The 18,349-nt window shown below is 46.0% G+C and overlaps 1 protein-coding gene and 1 long non-coding RNA gene across 4 annotated transcripts in view; one reads left to right on the top strand and one right to left on the bottom strand.

Moving 5' to 3' along the window:
- LOC118212501 (astrotactin-2) overlaps positions 1–18,349 on the top strand; it is a 382,570-nt gene that overhangs the window by 279,040 nt on the left and 85,181 nt on the right. The window contains exon 1 of one of the 3 annotated variants that reach the window (XM_035390421.1): positions 16,549–16,949. The exons of 1 other annotated variant lie outside the window; for it this stretch is intronic. The gene's annotated coding sequence lies outside the window, so the exon portion shown is untranslated. Of the gene's footprint in view, positions 1–16,548; positions 16,950–17,920; positions 18,291–18,349 lie in introns of those variants that run through there. One more of the 3 variants, XM_035390422.1, reaches the window with a different exon arrangement.
- LOC118212504 overlaps positions 1–18,349 on the bottom strand; it is a 39,373-nt gene that overhangs the window by 9,371 nt on the left and 11,653 nt on the right. The gene's annotated exons all lie outside the window — the stretch shown is intronic.

Below are 18,349 nucleotides of genomic sequence, written 5' to 3' on the forward strand. Positions count from 1 at the left end.
ATACTCTTGCTAAATAAATTATTGGAACTTTAAAAAAAATTGTAACAGGTCATATTTTGCAACTCACCTCAATATATGGATACAATTTACAGTCTCAATATACAGAGTTGACTGTTTTCATTCTTCTAATTAATGTTAAAATTGTGAGGATCATAGTTGTTGGTCAGTTCCATTTTTCTTTACTTAACACCTGAGGTAAACGGGATTTCAGTATAATCACTTATTAGAATGGTTATATTGTCAATTAAGGGATCGTATATGAAGCAAAATTTGTAAACGTTCTGAAGCTGCAGTAAGGCTTGCACACATGATGCCCTGGAAAAGAAGCTGAAAGTCTTAAAAAATATATTAAAAAGTAAGACTCGAGTGTGGAAGTAAAAGCAGAACATGTGGAGGGTTGTGAGTGACTGTCTGTCAGTGCCGTTCTCTCAATTGACTGGTCCTTGGTCCTTTACCAGCGGAAATATTACCCAGCATTCCCTAAACCAGGGACAGTCTGACTGCAGAAATATTACCCAGCATTGCCTAAATGAGGGACAGTGTGCCTGCAGAAGTATTACCCAGCATTCCCTAAACGAGGGACAGTCTGCAAGCAGAAATATTACCCAGCACTCCCCAAATAAGTGATGGTAAGAGACAAACACCTTTCCTTGTGATGACAGTGTAATCTTTAATGATTACGTATAATTGCACCCTCTCTGTGTGTGTAAGTAGGGCGATCTACACCAGTTATCAAGCTCATATCTTCCTTTCCCAGATGAACTTTTTTATTCATTTTTTTTATGATAGAGAGCGAATTGGCAATTTCTCGATAACCAAACTGACGTTTTTCCTTCCCTTGGTTTTAAATTATCTCAGTGAAATTATCACGGTGAAATCACGTTTTCCAATAGAGCAGTAAATTGCACTGTGCTGCATGGCAAGCGATCGTTAACATCTATTCATGTCGTGAGCGATGGGTTCAGGGCCAGTTTTATGTCCGATGGCAGTGGAACGTTGTCGAACGTGTCGTCCGCGAGCCCCCGACACTCTTGCTACCTGTGATCTGAATGAGCCGTCACAGATATAACATCCCCTCATGTATTCTGAGGGTCTGGTGTTTCCGAACATGAATCAAGTCTCTTTAAGTGGGCGGTATCAGCTGGCGAGTGCTACAGGAAGTACTTCAGTAGTACGTGTACCTCAGCAACATCCACAGTTTGGAAAATGGAGGTTGTTTGGAACTCTTAAAATGAAGTAATCACGTCAAGTCAAAATAGATACACTTTAATGTGAATCCTTTTTATCGGAATGACTACTTCCATTTTTTAAACAGGAAACTCTTCTTTTCCGGTTATAAATCTTACTTTAAAGTAACAAAATCAGAGAACTATGAGAAGGATCTCATTACAAAATCACCAGGCTTTCTGAATGGAGGCCTACATCTTTTCCAGGACATCATTTAAACCATCGATGTCCAAATGGGGGCCAATGAGAGCCGAGAGTACGCAGGTTTTCATTCCAGCCAATCACTACACCAGCTGATTTCATTCCAGCCAATCACTACACCAGCTGATTTCATTCCAGCCAATCACTACACCAGCTGATTTCACTAATTAACACATCTTCACCCAGAGAGGAGGCAACTAATTAGGGAAATCAGCGGGTGCAGTGATTGGTTGGTATGAAAACCTGCTTACCCTCCATGGCACATGATTGGGGTGCTGTTGATTTAAACAGCCAAAATAACCTGTTAATGATCTGCCCTAGATATGGTGCATACTTAACAAACTAATACTACTGCTACCTAATTATTATTGTTATTATTATTATTATTATTATTATTACATTACATTTATTTGGCAGACGCTTTTATCCAAAGCAACGTACAATAAGTGCATACCGAAGGTCACTGGAACAACTACAAAACACAGATTCGATAAGGTACAATACTTATTTTGTAACTGTTATTCATAGCCATGAACACATTAAGTCCAGTTCACACAGTAAGCATACGCTAGGTCAATGATTAATGCTAAGTCAAACTAGGAGGCATGACAAGAAGCTACAACGTCAGGATAACAATCAAGATAACATCATCATCATCATCATTATTATTATTTTTATTATTATTATGTGGAAAATGTAAAAAGGAAAACAGCTTTTCACTGCTTCCATTGACTGAACTATGTTCAGCATTCCTTCAGGTTTTCATCAGATCAGGTACACGAGTCAACAAGCACTGTTAGTGGTAATGAGATCTCTTCCTGAAATAGGGGTGTGAAAAATACATGAACGGTCAATTCCTGAAAACATCCATTATACAATGTACAGGTGAACAAGCTTTTGTGGGGGGATGGGGGGGTGATATTTACAGTCTTTTCTACTTTGGTTGGTTTTCTGGGGAGGGGGGGGTGGATTTGTTCTGTAGCACCGGGCCTCTCTGTAGGGTGGGGGCCCTGGCTAAGTATAATAACCTCAGCCCCCCCTAACTCACAGACTCGCTGCCACGCCCCAATCCCAGCACACACGGTACTCGTCTGGCAAAGACCGTTTCACCTTGGAGCCCGTTCTCACTGGCCCGCGTCATGGCAACCGCCTCTTATTTTCATTGGGGGGTTTGCGAGAAAACGAACGAACGAACCCCTCACGCTCACTCTGCCCCCCCCCCCCCCCCCCTCGGCAGTTGCTTTTTTGTCCCCCAACTTTTTCCGCTCGGTCGCTTGACGTACAGTAGCAGCTCGCAACCACAAGAGCATTAGTTCTCCCCGACGTTGTTTTCGCAATCAGCTGCTGATGACGCCTTGCTGGTGATGTCATCGCGGAAACTGACTGAACACGCCCCTTGAGCACCTGCCTCTCCACCATTGGCTAATTAGTGAACTGCTTTTGAGGCCAGTTGACCGCGTCCTACGAAAATTGTCCCTTCAAAGGGCGTGTCAGTTTTTTTGTTCTGAAAGTATAAAGGTTGTATGACCTCAGATAAATGAGTCATCTGACACACTATGTGTTGAGATGACTCATTGGTTGAAAGATAAGATACTCACCATGATAGGATTATAAAACAACAATCTGTGTTTTTTTTTAATAAAAGTACTTGTTTTTGCTTGTTTATGCCTAATGGCCTACAACCATATGTTCAGATATTTTCATTTATTATTATTAGGAGCGCTTGTCGACATACAGTTGCACTTGTCGTAGTCTTTTTTATGAAAATGTTTCTATTTTGGATAATGTGGCGAATCCTGGAAGATTGGCAGTTAGCTTGTTGGATTTAAGTTAAGGGTTAGGGGTGTTCAGAATTCAAACCGAAGCCCCCCCCCCCCCCCCCCCCCCATCCCCCCACCCTCCTCGGCAGATCTCCTGTTCGTGCTCCAGGTCACATGCCGAGGGCGTGCGCTGGGGTCCCCTGGCAACTCGGTTGCCAGAGCGATGAGGTGTCGGCCTCCATCCATCACCGGCGACCGTTTTCCGCGTCGCCCTGTGCTCAGGAAACCCCGGTCTTCTGACGGTGACCCCCCCGACCCCCCCGGGAGAACCTAGACAGAGATGAGACGGAGACAATTTCACAGCGGGAGACTCCATCAAACGGCTCCCCGACAGATCAAAAACCGAAAACAGAGCCGGGGGGGGGGGGTTGTGGCCAGAATTCAATCGATGCTTTTTCCTTTACCGTCGACTTCCAATCAAATATGAAAGCTTGCTTTTTTTTTTTCTTTCTTCTTCTTCTTCTTCGCAAACGCGGCGTGATGTTTTAATGTCTGCATGAATTTGTTAGTCGTAGTTGAGGACAAATATCGACCGAATCGAGGCGTTTTTCTGTACTTTAAGCTAAGGCTCATCAGAAAAGCCCAAGCCTCTGATTGTTTATTCTCCTTTGGCCGTGTTATTGATTAAAAAAAAAAACTGCCTACGTGCTTCGCATTGTACCTGGCGGAACAGCTCGGAGCTGTTTGGGGAGGGATTTAACGAATGAAACAAGAGCAGGAGCGTTGCTCGCGGCCGGCCGGAGGGATAATTATTAAGGAGATGTTATTTTCCCTCTCCCGTTTTTAAAATAAATAAAAAAAACATTGCAGCATTTGGCCTCTAGTCGAATCATTGTTTTGCTTTGTTCGTTTGTTGTTTTGTTTAATGCTTCGCTCGGCCTTGCACCGCGCGCCGGCGGGAAATATCCGCCGGTCCCCCTGGCGGGAGGTAACCGCGGGCGACGCCGGAACCTTCCGCAATCAACCCTCCTGCAGGCGGAGCGCGGCGCTACGCTTTTCCGCCGGGCCGGCCGGCGGGCGGGGAGCCGCAGATGTTCGAGCCGACGGAGAGACGCCGCTGAGCGAAACGCCGTCGTCTCCGTCTCCCCCGGTTACCTCCGCTGTCTGCAGAATGACCGGTTTCTGGTTCGGCTTCCCGGGGTAACGGGTAGCGTTCCGCGGCGGGTTGGAGGAGCGGCCGAATCGCCGTTCGGCGCGCCGGGCGCTCTGGCTATTTGCGGAAAGCCCTGTGATTACTCCCCAGGCTGCCGCCGGCTCCGCCGCGCCCGATAGCCGCGGCGACCGCGGCTAAATCGCGGCTCGCGGGGGCTGATCTAATGGACCCGGCGCAGGCTGACCCCGGGGGGGGGGGGGGTTCACCTCCCGTCGGAGCGGGCGGACAAAAGACGCGCCCCCGCCCTGGCTGCACCCGAGCGTGCCGATTGGCCGGGATTAGCCGCGATTAAACCGGCCCGGGCCTCTCGCCGCCGCGGCGCGCTAACCCTGCAGGCTTGCACCAGTGTGGCGGTAATCCTGTCTTCTTTTCTTTCTTTCTTTTTTTTTTTTTTTTTTTTTTTTTTTTTAAGCGAGGGACCTGGAGCCTGTCGCTGGTGGAAGTCATTTTCTCTGAGCCCTGGAGAAACACACACAGCAAACTTCGTAAAGCCCGAGGCGGCAAGAGCCGCGACTTCAGCTGCCGATAAGGGGATTGGCAGGGCTGAAGGATTATTCTCTCGCGCTCTTTAAAGGCAGAGGTGTCATAAGGCTGCGACAGAAGAGCCAAAACGGCTTTTTTTTCCTATTTTGGTGCCCAACGTGGAGCTGAACGTTTCCAGTTTGAACTGGCCAATCGTATACAACATACGTTTCATACTGAGAACCCTGCCGTGGATTTGGAAGAGTGTGGACATCCACAGCTCTCCTCCAAAACATGGTGTGGCTAAGTGCCTCTTATCTTTTCCCCAGAAAACTACAGCTAAGCTCTATCAGAGTGGCATCGGAGGAAGACCTTTCATATGCGGCTTTCCCATGTAGTGCCCTGGCACCCAATCAACCAGCAGGGGCCGCTAGATAGTGACGAACCATATTATACACTCTAAGTGATGAGCATGGATCCCTGAGCCGGAAACATGCCCTACGTAAGTGCGGGAACCAGACGCTGAAGCTACTCGATTTCGGTTTCACGTGTGGTCGCGTTCTAAAATTTGTCTCCTGAAAGTCTTAACGCAAAGCAAGCGCGAGCTGCAGTTTCAAGCGTCGCAGCGAGGGGGCGCAATAGCTGGTAAAAACAGGATGAAGCCACCTTCTTCTGTTTGTGCTTTTTTTCTGGTTGGTCTTTCACCAATGTCCTGGATCGCCCCCTGGAGGACTCGGGTGTATTACCTCCGCTTGGACATAAGAACCGCGCGTCGAGGATGTACAACCAGGAGGTGCGTTCGCAGTGCGTCGGCCTGGCGTTGTCATTTTCGTTCGAGTACTTGCGTAGGGTACATTTTGGGCGTAACTGACTGAACCCGCCCGTACCCCTGGGCGACGCAATTAACAATTGCGCGTTGCCATATGGAGCTGAAGAGCCTGAAATGTCACCACACTGCATCAGAAGAGTAAGGCCTCATCAGCTCCAAAATGGAGTAAGACACTGCCACTCATCAGAAAAGTACAGTGAAAACACACAGTCCATTTTATAATAAGGCTATAATGTAACAAAATGTGGAGAAAGTTAAGGAGTCTGAATACTTTACGAAGGCACTGTATTTATTTATTAACATATATCATAACATATATCATATTCACAGAAAATGAACAACATAAATACTTCCTTTGTCGGCTACAGATTTGAGCTTATCACACTTAGCGTTCTGCTTTGGAGAGTCTGGCTTTTGATTGGTTCATAAGAGTCAGTGATGGGTACGAGTTGTGGGCTCATGCGATTGGAGGGCTTGTGAAACCTCCCTAGTTGGCCACTTTACGTGTCTCGGAAGGCTAGGTTTATCGCCCGAAAACTGGGAATCATTGAAATGGTGGCACTGCTTTTGCCTTTCTCCAAATTCCCAGACCTTGATTGAAATGTTGCAGCTCAGAACACCATCATTTTATTCAGCCAAAAAAATACATTTTTATGATTTCAGGGTACAGAGCCTTGGAAATGGCGGAAGAATCCATTTTTTTCTGACAGAAATTGCTTTTATTTTCATCTTATTTTACAGAAACACATGACCAGTAACCAACCCCCAGCCCACCCCCAACCTACCCAACTCAGAGCTATTGTCCTTCACTAAAAGAAAAAAAGGAAACTGGCCTTTAGCCATTTTTGTTAGTCTCCATTTTAGCTCTAGGTGCACCTTACATTCAGCCATTGTGCATAAAAAATGATGACAATGATGGCGAAGGAAGCCATATGCTCTCTCAGTTGCAGCGATTGTCCAGTCGACGAGTAATTAATGAGCCCGCGGCTGAAATTAATGCTGGACGGCCCTGGGCCCTGTGCAAATGGCCGATCACGTGGCTTGGAACGCGCCCTGCCTGGTCGTAGCAGACCTACATTTTGCTTAACAGGGGGCACAAAACCTATACGTCCAGCATAAAAATGGACGAAACAAGAAGCGCGTTTATCCCCACGCAGGCTATAACTTAAAAAATATATATGTGGCGTATTTGAAAATGGATTTTATCACTGCTGTGACTGCTCTCGTGTGCTGTTATAAGCACGTTCCGTTCTTCGATCACAGGCAGTTAATTGTACTCCATTAAGTTACCATTTAAAAGCTTTTTTGGCGGTAGATTGCTTAATTATTGGATGATAGATGCTGACGTAAAGTGCTAAAGTCAAAAGTAGGCAGAGAGCAATAGTAGGTCTGCTGAAATTGTTGAATACAGTTCGGCATTTGAATGTCAGATGAAATGTGCCGGTACTTTGATTTACAAAATTATATAGGCGTTTTTATAAAATACGTTTGTTTTTTACAGAAATGTTTCACAAAGGTGCGTTATAATTTGAATATGCAGATGTCATCACCGAGTCCGAGATTCAGCACTTTGTTCCAAACTCGTAGTAAATATGCTAAAATTAAAAAAAAAAAGAATAATAAAACGTGTAATCTAGATGGATCAGTGAGTTCCTGATCAAATTTCTTTATTTAAATAAACTGCATTTCTGATTATTTTAAACAACTGCTATTAAATAGAATTACTTATTATATAAAGTGCGTGCCTGCGCGTGATTGTGTTTGTAATTTTTTACAATTAAGTAACCAAGTGTAATTTCGCAGTCGTATTTATACTCGTTATGTTGATAAAGAAAATAAAGAATTCTGTTGTCTATTTTTCTAGAATACAACAGCACGGTGGAATCTGGACTAACACTGACCTCTGTTGGTCAGAAAAGATTTCTTGCCACAGTCTTGCTCCTAAAAGTGGTCGGAAACAGTCGGTGCGCGTGGGTGCACGTGCATTGCAACGCGGTGTTTTCCTCTGTACGTACACCGCCGTTCGTGAAGCCTGAGTCTGCGCAGCTGGTGTAGCTTTCGCTTGAAAGTGCGCAGTGCTTATTTATATGCATATCCCCGGTCGTGACGAACGGCTCCCAGCCCCGTTGCCCCTAGATGAGGTGGAAAGGCGCCGGCGTCGGCGGCTTTTACGAACCACGGGGCCGTTGTTGCCTTTCTGTTGATTACTTTGCATTCAGTAAAACCTGAAGTAGCCTACGCGAAAAGCTGCAGAACGGAGAGAAGTCAAGCCCTTCGCCCACTCGATTTATATGGTAATGAGTTCAAATGCGGGCAACGCAAGTTCATTTTGACATCGCATTTTGGCGCTATGCTGAATAAACGCCGTTTGTGAGGTTGAACTAGAGGTTGAAGGGCTACCGAGAGTGGAACAGCTTAAAGATACTTTTATGCTAATGTACATATTGATTTTATCTTCAGTGGTTCAAATAACGAGGTATATAGACAAGGAGGAAGGCCGGATTAACATTTTCACCCGCAACACTTGCGATCAGCCTGTACTACTTCTGTGACTGTTTCAAGCTGATCTCTGGTTTTTAACCTTTCAAGTAGGCTACCTATTTTTGGCTCCAAGATGTGTGCTTGCTTGGCAATTATCCATAATGCTCCAGCGAAATTGAATAGTTCCTCACAGCAGCGGCAAATTGTTAGGCTATACTTCAACCACGTTTATTAAAAGGCAGGTTTTATATTGAACTGTATGCGCGTGTATGTCACCGTGCCACGGTCTAAGCCAGGGGTGTTTATTTTTAGCTCAGCACTAAGACACCTTATTATACTTATCATGGTCTTTATTTAAGACAGCAATCAGTTAATCGATGAATCAGGTGTCTTTGTGCTGGGCTAAAACAACCATCTCTTCACTGGATCATGATATAATAACATTGTGATTTAGACATGGTTACTTGTTCATTACAACCACTATATTGCAGCGCTTACATTGAGCATTGTATTGTAATGGGTTCATCATAGGATAGCTTTAACCTGAGATGGATGGATGACCCGTGTTTTAATGTAGGTGGCAATGTGATAAACAATCAGCCTGTGTGCATAGCGTTAATCTTTAACGGTTAGCAGTGGGGAGTTAGTGTAGCATAGTGGTTAGGGAACTGGGCTTGGTACTCCAACGTTTTGAGCGTGATCCCCAGCCGGGGTGCTGCAGTTGTACCCTTGAGCAAAGTACTTAACCTGAATTACTTAAGTAAAATATCCAGCTGTGCGAACGGGATTGCGTGTAATAAGAATGTAAGCAGTGTAATTTTCTCTGATAAGAACATCTGCTAAATTACTAAATAGTTAAGTATTTGCACCTCTAAAAAGGACTTCGTTAGTACCCAGTCATAGATGAGTGGAGTTATGTCATTACTTTGCAACGTATGCGGCTCACCTCCAGCTTTCTTTATCCAGGGTTTGCTTTTATTTCTGTAACTGAGCACGATAAACTCTCCAGTGTGCGCACTTAGATGTACGCATGTGCGGTGAAAGCGAGTTTTATTCGCTCGCGCTGGTGTTAAACCAGAGACTCCCGTTGCTCAGAAGTGCATAGTGCAGCCTGGGGCTGCCTGCTTCGCTGGATAAATTGGCGTATTTCACCGGTGAGCTGAGTCCTCCCACTTATTCTACATCTCTCATAACTCTGCCCTAATGCACTTCAGAGCACCGTTTTTGCACTGACGCGAGTGAATAAACCCGGTTTCCTCGCGTATACCTATAAACCCCCGCAGCTCGCGTGTCTTTTTATGACAAAACAAGTGAGTTCTGCAGTCCTACGTACCTGCCTACCCCGGATTTTATAAGCCGCGGCGAGTTCAGCTATTTCAGACTGTCCAATCTACCGACGTATATATTCATTTATATACGTTTTCATCTAAGTACTGAAATGTAATGCCTTTATTGTTTTGTTTTTTTTGTTTTTTTGTGTTTTGTTTTTTTTTTCTTCAGGAATTATTTTGTATTTCAGTGGGTTAATTTGCATAATGACCATCAACAAGTGAACACGTGATATATCGCATTTACAGCACTGGACGGCTACATCCGACATTGTTCAGTTGTGATTCCACAGCTGCCAGTGGCTACGTACTGTGCATATTCATGATCTGAAGCCTATTACTCATGCTTGGATCGCAGTTCCATCACAACGCAAACTACTGTCTCGGAAAACTGGTCCCAAAACGCTCCTCCGCGTCTCTATAGAGGAACGCGATTTAGTTCAAGGGTTCTTTGTTGGGCAAAATGTTTCGATCTGGGAGCATTCACACTTTTCACACCCACCATAGAGTGTTCCATAAAGAACTAAAAAGGGTTCCCCTTCGGAGACAAGCCAAAGAACCCTTTTTTCCCAGGGTGCAGAGTGGCATTTTGTACGAGTGTAAAATTGGGCCACTCCAGTTTGTTTCGAATTCCGTCTTGAATACCTGATGGCTTTGCCGTGTTAGTCACAGCACGGTTGTTATTATCTGAAATGACTTAGTGCTGCCAGACGGCAACAGCAGCCGAATCTTAACCTTGAAATGATGGTGTTTCGCCTCAATCTCCACGGCTGCCGGGTTAAACCGGTTTTAAATCAATATCCATAAATAACGGCCCATAAAGACGCGTGGTCTCCATTAGCCCATTTCTCCGGAGACTAGGGGCCAGATTCAGTGTAACCACCGTGTGCTTTGGCGTGGGTCCAGCTAGCATTCGTCTTCACCATGGATTGGCTCGTCCGCTTTTGTGCACTTTTTCTGCTTCGTATTTCTAATGTTTGTAAAATGAAAACGTGAGTGAAAATTGAGCACGTTATTGAATTCTCTGTCCAATTAGGTTGGGCAAGCTTTATTTATTTTTGTTTTTTACCCACTTCACATCAATGATATCAGCGGTCAATAAAATGTACTGGAATGATGCGTGAGAAGTGTATAAACCTAAAAACCACTTGGATTTATCACAGAGCTTTAAAGAGCAGTGAGGTTAGCCTGAATCTGGGCTGAAAACTTTATCAGATTAATTCATGGACTTTTTAAACTGAAATCAACTGGGAACCAGACGATATCTTCACAGTTCATGGAGAGAAAAAAAAAATCACTTAACACAAAAGCGCATGCTGATAATGAGCACAAATGTCTTATTGCAGCCCGTCAGCTGGCACGTTACATGTAGGCTATGTATCTGAACCTGGCAGCTAGCGCGGTATATGTAGCCTATGTATCTGAACCTGGCAGCTAGCGCGATATATGTAGCCTATGTATCTGAACCCGTCAGCTGGCACGTTACATGTAGGCTATGTATCTGAACCTGCCAGCTGGCGCGTTACATGTAGGCTATGTATCTGAACCTGCCAGCTGGCGCGTTACATGTAGGCTATGTATCTGAACCCGTCAGCTGGCGCGTTACATGTAGGCTATGTATCTGAACCTGCCAGCTGGCGCGTTACATGTAGGCTATGTATCTGAACCCGTCAGCTGGCGCGTTACATGTAGGCTATGTATCTGAACCCGTCAGCTGGCACGTTACATGTAGGCTATGTATCTGAACCCGTCAGCTGGCGCGTTACATGTAGGCTATGTATCTGAACCTGCCAGCTGGCGCGTTACATGTAGGCTATGTATCTGAACCCGTCAGCTGGCGCGTTACATGTAGGCTATGTATCTGAACCCGTCAGCTGGCACGTTACATGTAGGCTATGTATCTGAACCTGCCAGCTGGCGCGTTACATGTAGGCTATGTATCTGAACCCGTCAGCTGGCGCGTTACATGTAGGCTATGTATCTGAACCTGCCAGCTGGGTTTCGTTCTGACGGGGCCCCAAATTTCTCAGAACGGCAGCGAGCTCGGCCGAAGAAGCCCGGGCTGCCTGCCGTGAACTCTCAGCTTCGGCTGTATCTTCCGCGCGGCGGATAATCGGCTCGTGTTGTTTTGGGGCGCGGTTTCAGTATTCCGCTCGGTCGCTTGACGTACAGTAGCAGCTCGCAACCACAAGAGCATTAGTTCTCCCCGACGTTGTTTTCGCAATCAGCTGCTGATGACGCCTTGCTGGTGATGTCATCGCGGAAACTGACTGAACACGCCCCTTGAGCACCTGCCTCTCCACCATTGGCTAATTAGTGAACTGCTTTTGAGGCCAGTTGACCGCGTCCTACGAAAATTGTCCCTTCAAAGGGCGTGTCAGTTTTTTTGTTCTGAAAGTATAAAGGTTGTATGACCTCAGATAAATGAGTCATCTGACACACTATGTGTTGAGATGACTCATTGGTTGAAAGATAAGATACTCACCATGATAGGATTATAAAACAACAATCTGTGTTTTTTTTTAATAAAAGTACTTGTTTTTGCTTGTTTATGCCTAATGGCCTACAACCATATGTTCAGATATTTTCATTTATTATTATTAGGAGCGCTTGTCGACATACAGTTGCACTTGTCGTAGTCTTTTTTATGAAAATGTTTCTATTTTGGATAATGTGGCGAATCCTGGAAGATTGGCAGTTAGCTTGTTGGATTTAAGTTAAGGGTTAGGGGTGTTCAGAATTCAAACCGAAGCCCCCCCCCCCCCCCCCCCCCATCCCCCCACCCTCCTCGGCAGATCTCCTGTTCGTGCTCCAGGTCACATGCCGAGGGCGTGCGCTGGGGTCCCCTGGCAACTCGGTTGCCAGAGCGATGAGGTGTCGGCCTCCATCCATCACCGGCGACCGTTTTCCGCGTCGCCCTGTGCTCAGGAAACCCCGGTCTTCTGACGGTGACCCCCCCGACCCCCCCGGGAGAACCTAGACAGAGATGAGACGGAGACAATTTCACAGCGGGAGACTCCATCAAACGGCTCCCCGACAGATCAAAAACCGAAAACAGAGCCGGGGGGGGGGGGTTGTGGCCAGAATTCAATCGATGCTTTTTCCTTTACCGTCGACTTCCAATCAAATATGAAAGCTTGCTTTTTTTTTTTCTTTCTTCTTCTTCTTCTTCGCAAACGCGGCGTGATGTTTTAATGTCTGCATGAATTTGTTAGTCGTAGTTGAGGACAAATATCGACCGAATCGAGGCGTTTTTCTGTACTTTAAGCTAAGGCTCATCAGAAAAGCCCAAGCCTCTGATTGTTTATTCTCCTTTGGCCGTGTTATTGATTAAAAAAAAAAACTGCCTACGTGCTTCGCATTGTACCTGGCGGAACAGCTCGGAGCTGTTTGGGGAGGGATTTAACGAATGAAACAAGAGCAGGAGCGTTGCTCGCGGCCGGCCGGAGGGATAATTATTAAGGAGATGTTATTTTCCCTCTCCCGTTTTTAAAATAAATAAAAAAAACATTGCAGCATTTGGCCTCTAGTCGAATCATTGTTTTGCTTTGTTCGTTTGTTGTTTTGTTTAATGCTTCGCTCGGCCTTGCACCGCGCGCCGGCGGGAAATATCCGCCGGTCCCCCTGGCGGGAGGTAACCGCGGGCGACGCCGGAACCTTCCGCAATCAACCCTCCTGCAGGCGGAGCGCGGCGCTACGCTTTTCCGCCGGGCCGGCCGGCGGGCGGGGAGCCGCAGATGTTCGAGCCGACGGAGAGACGCCGCTGAGCGAAACGCCGTCGTCTCCGTCTCCCCCGGTTACCTCCGCTGTCTGCAGAATGACCGGTTTCTGGTTCGGCTTCCCGGGGTAACGGGTAGCGTTCCGCGGCGGGTTGGAGGAGCGGCCGAATCGCCGTTCGGCGCGCCGGGCGCTCTGGCTATTTGCGGAAAGCCCTGTGATTACTCCCCAGGCTGCCGCCGGCTCCGCCGCGCCCGATAGCCGCGGCGACCGCGGCTAAATCGCGGCTCGCGGGGGCTGATCTAATGGACCCGGCGCAGGCTGACCCCGGGGGGGGGGGGGGTTCACCTCCCGTCGGAGCGGGCGGACAAAAGACGCGCCCCCGCCCTGGCTGCACCCGAGCGTGCCGATTGGCCGGGATTAGCCGCGATTAAACCGGCCCGGGCCTCTCGCCGCCGCGGCGCGCTAACCCTGCAGGCTTGCACCAGTGTGGCGGTAATCCTGTCTTCTTTTCTTTCTTTCTTTTTTTTTTTTTTTTTTTTTTTTTTTTTTTAAGCGAGGGACCTGGAGCCTGTCGCTGGTGGAAGTCATTTTCTCTGAGCCCTGGAGAAACACACACAGCAAACTTCGTAAAGCCCGAGGCGGCAAGAGCCGCGACTTCAGCTGCCGATAAGGGGATTGGCAGGGCTGAAGGATTATTCTCTCGCGCTCTTTAAAGGCAGAGGTGTCATAAGGCTGCGACAGAAGAGCCAAAACGGCTTTTTTTTCCTATTTTGGTGCCCAACGTGGAGCTGAACGTTTCCAGTTTGAACTGGCCAATCGTATACAACATACGTTTCATACTGAGAACCCTGCCGTGGATTTGGAAGAGTGTGGACATCCACAGCTCTCCTCCAAAACATGGTGTGGCTAAGTGCCTCTTATCTTTTCCCCAGAAAACTACAGCTAAGCTCTATCAGAGTGGCATCGGAGGAAGACCTTTCATATGCGGCTTTCCCATGTAGTGCCCTGGCACCCAATCAACCAGCAGGGGCCGCTAGATAGTGACGAACCATATTATACACTCTAAGTGATGAGCATGGATCCCTGAGCCGGAAACATGCCCTACGTAAGTGCGGGAACCAGACGCTGAAGCTACTCGATTTCGGTTTCACGTGTGGTCGCGTTCTAAAATTTGTCTCCTGAAAGTCTTAACGCAAAGCAAGCGCGAGCTGCAGTTTCAAGCGTCGCAGCGAGGGGGCGCAATAGCTGGTAAAAACAGGATGAAGCCACCTTCTTCTGTTTGTGCTTTTTTTCTGGTTGGTCTTTCACCAATGTCCTGGATCGCCCCCTGGAGGACTCGGGTGTATTACCTCCGCTTGGACATAAGAACCGCGCGTCGAGGATGTACAACCAGGAGGTGCGTTCGCAGTGCGTCGGCCTGGCGTTGTCATTTTCGTTCGAGTACTTGCGTAGGGTACATTTTGGGCGTAACTGACTGAACCCGCCCGTACCCCTGGGCGACGCAATTAACAATTGCGCGTTGCCATATGGAGCTGAAGAGCCTGAAATGTCACCACACTGCATCAGAAGAGTAAGGCCTCATCAGCTCCAAAATGGAGTAAGACACTGCCACTCATCAGAAAAGTACAGTGAAAACACACAGTCCATTTTATAATAAGGCTATAATGTAACAAAATGTGGAGAAAGTTAAGGAGTCTGAATACTTTACGAAGGCACTGTATTTATTTATTAACATATATCATAACATATATCATATTCACAGAAAATGAACAACATAAATACTTCCTTTGTCGGCTACAGATTTGAGCTTATCACACTTAGCGTTCTGCTTTGGAGAGTCTGGCTTTTGATTGGTTCATAAGAGTCAGTGATGGGTACGAGTTGTGGGCTCATGCGATTGGAGGGCTTGTGAAACCTCCCTAGTTGGCCACTTTACGTGTCTCGGAAGGCTAGGTTTATCGCCCGAAAACTGGGAATCATTGAAATGGTGGCACTGCTTTTGCCTTTCTCCAAATTCCCAGACCTTGATTGAAATGTTGCAGCTCAGAACACCATCATTTTATTCAGCCAAAAAAATACATTTTTATGATTTCAGGGTACAGAGCCTTGGAAATGGCGGAAGAATCCATTTTTTTCTGACAGAAATTGCTTTTATTTTCATCTTATTTTACAGAAACACATGACCAGTAACCAACCCCCAGCCCACCCCCAACCTACCCAACTCAGAGCTATTGTCCTTCACTAAAAGAAAAAAAGGAAACTGGCCTTTAGCCATTTTTGTTAGTCTCCATTTTAGCTCTAGGTGCACCTTACATTCAGCCATTGTGCATAAAAAATGATGACAATGATGGCGAAGGAAGCCATATGCTCTCTCAGTTGCAGCGATTGTCCAGTCGACGAGTAATTAATGAGCCCGCGGCTGAAATTAATGCTGGACGGCCCTGGGCCCTGTGCAAATGGCCGATCACGTGGCTTGGAACGCGCCCTGCCTGGTCGTAGCAGACCTACATTTTGCTTAACAGGGGGCACAAAACCTATACGTCCAGCATAAAAAATGGACGAAACAAGAAGCGCGTTTATCCCCACGCAGGCTATAACTTAAAAAATATATATGTGGCGTATTTGAAAATGGATTTTATCACTGCTGTGACTGCTCTCGTGTGCTGTTATAAGCACGTTCCGTTCTTCGATCACAGGCAGTTAATTGTACTCCATTAAGTTACCATTTAAAAGCTTTTTTGGCGGTAGATTGCTTAATTATTGGATGATAGATGCTGACGTAAAGTGCTAAAGTCAAAAGTAGGCAGAGAGCAATAGTAGGTCTGCTGAAATTGTTGAATACAGTTCGGCATTTGAATGTCAGATGAAATGTGCCGGTACTTTGATTTACAAAATTATATAGGCGTTTTTATAAAATACGTTTGTTTTTTACAGAAATGTTTCACAAAGGTGCGTTATAATTTGAATATGCAGATGTCATCACCGAGTCCGAGATTCAGCACTTTGTTCCAAACTCGTAGTAAATATGCTAAAATTAAAAAAAAAAAAGAATAATAAAACGTGTAATCTAGATGGATCAGTGAGTTCCTGATCAAATTTCTTTATTTAAATAAACTGCATTTCTGATTATTTTAAACAACTGCTATTAAATAGAATTACTTATTATATAAAGTGCGTGCCTGCGCGTGATTGTGTTTGTAATTTTTTACAATTAAGTAACCAAGTGTAATTTCGCAGTCGTATTTATACTCGTTATGTTGATAAAGAAAATAAAGAATTCTGTTGTCTATTTTTCTAGAATACAACAGCACGGTGGAATCTGGACTAACACTGACCTCTGTTGGTCAGAAAAGATTTCTTGCCACAGTCTTGCTCCTAAAAGTGGTCGGAAACAGTCGGTGCGCGTGGGTGCACGTGCATTGCAACGCGGTGTTTTCCTCTGTACGTACACCGCCGTTCGTGAAGCCTGAGTCTGCGCAGCTGGTGTAGCTTTCGCTTGAAAGTGCGCAGTGCTTATTTATATGCATATCCCCGGTCGTGACGAACGGCTCCCAGCCCCGTTGCCCCTAGATGAGGTGGAAAGGCGCCGGCGTCGGCGGCTTTTACGAACCACGGGGCCGTTGTTGCCTTTCTGTTGATTACTTTGCATTCAGTAAAACCTGAAGTAGCCTACGCGAAAAGCTGCAGAACGGAGAGAAGTCAAGCCCTTCGCCCACTCGATTTATATGGTAATGAGTTCAAATGCGGGCAACGCAAGTTCATTTTGACATCGCATTTTGGCGCTATGCTGAATAAACGCCGTTTGTGAGGTTGAACTAGAGGTTGAAGGGCTACCGAGAGTGGAACAGCTTAAAGATACTTTTATGCTAATGTACATATTGATTTTATCTTCAGTGGTTCAAATAACGAGGTATATAGACAAGGAGGAAGGCCGGATTAACATTTTCACCCGCAACACTTGCGATCAGCCTGTACTACTTCTGTGACTGTTTCAAGCTGATCTCTGGTTTTTAACCTTTCAAGTAGGCTACCTATTTTTGGCTCCAAGATGTGTGCTTGCTTGGCAATTATCCATAATGCTCCAGCGAAATTGAATAGTTCCTCACAGCAGCGGCAAATTGTTAGGCTATACTTCAACCACGTTTATTAAAAGGCAGGTTTTATATTGAACTGTATGCGCGTGTATGTCACCGTGCCACGGTCTAAGCCAGGGGTGTTTATTTTTAGCTCAGCACTAAGACACCTTATTATACTTATCATGGTCTTTATTTAAGACAGCAATCAGTTAATCGATGAATCAGGTGTCTTTGTGCTGGGCTAAAACAACCATCTCTTCACTGGATCATGATATAATAACATTGTGATTTAGACATGGTTACTTGTTCATTACAACCACTATATTGCAGCGCTTACATTGAGCATTGTATTGTAATGGGTTCATCATAGGATAGCTTTAACCTGAGATGGATGGATGACCCGTGTTTTAATGTAGGTGGCAATGTGATAAACAATCAGCCTGTGTGCATAGCGTTAATCTTTAACGGTTAGCAGTGGGGAGTTAGTGTAGCATAGTGGTTAGGGAACTGGGCTTGGTACTCCAACGTTTTGAGCGTGATCCCCAGCCGGGGTGCTGCAGTTGTACCCTTGAGCAAAGTACTTAACCTGAATTACTTAAGTAAAATATCCAGCTGTGCGAACGGGATTGCGTGTAATAAGAATGTAAGCAGTGTAATTTTCTCTGATAAGAACATCTGCTAAATTACTAAATAGTTAAGTATTTGCACCTCTAAAAAGGACTTCGTTAGTACCCAGTCATAGATGAGTGGAGTTATGTCATTACTTTGCAACGTATGCGGCTCACCTCCAGCTTTCTTTATCCAGGGTTTGCTTTTATTTCTGTAACTGAGCACGATAAACTCTCCAGTGTGCGCACTTAGATGTACGCATGTGCGGTGAAAGCGAGTTTTATTCGCTCGCGCTGGTGTTAAACCAGAGACTCCCGTTGCTCAGAAGTGCATAGTGCAGCCTGGGGCTGCCTGCTTCGCTGGATAAATTGGCGTATTTCACCGGTGAGCTGAGTCCTCCCACTTATTCTACATCTCTCATAACTCTGCCCTAATGCACTTCA

The sequence above is a fragment of the Anguilla anguilla genome, chromosome 14, assembly GCF_013347855.1.
Source record: "Anguilla anguilla isolate fAngAng1 chromosome 14, fAngAng1.pri, whole genome shotgun sequence".
Lineage (NCBI taxonomy): Eukaryota > Metazoa > Chordata > Actinopteri > Anguilliformes > Anguillidae > Anguilla > Anguilla anguilla.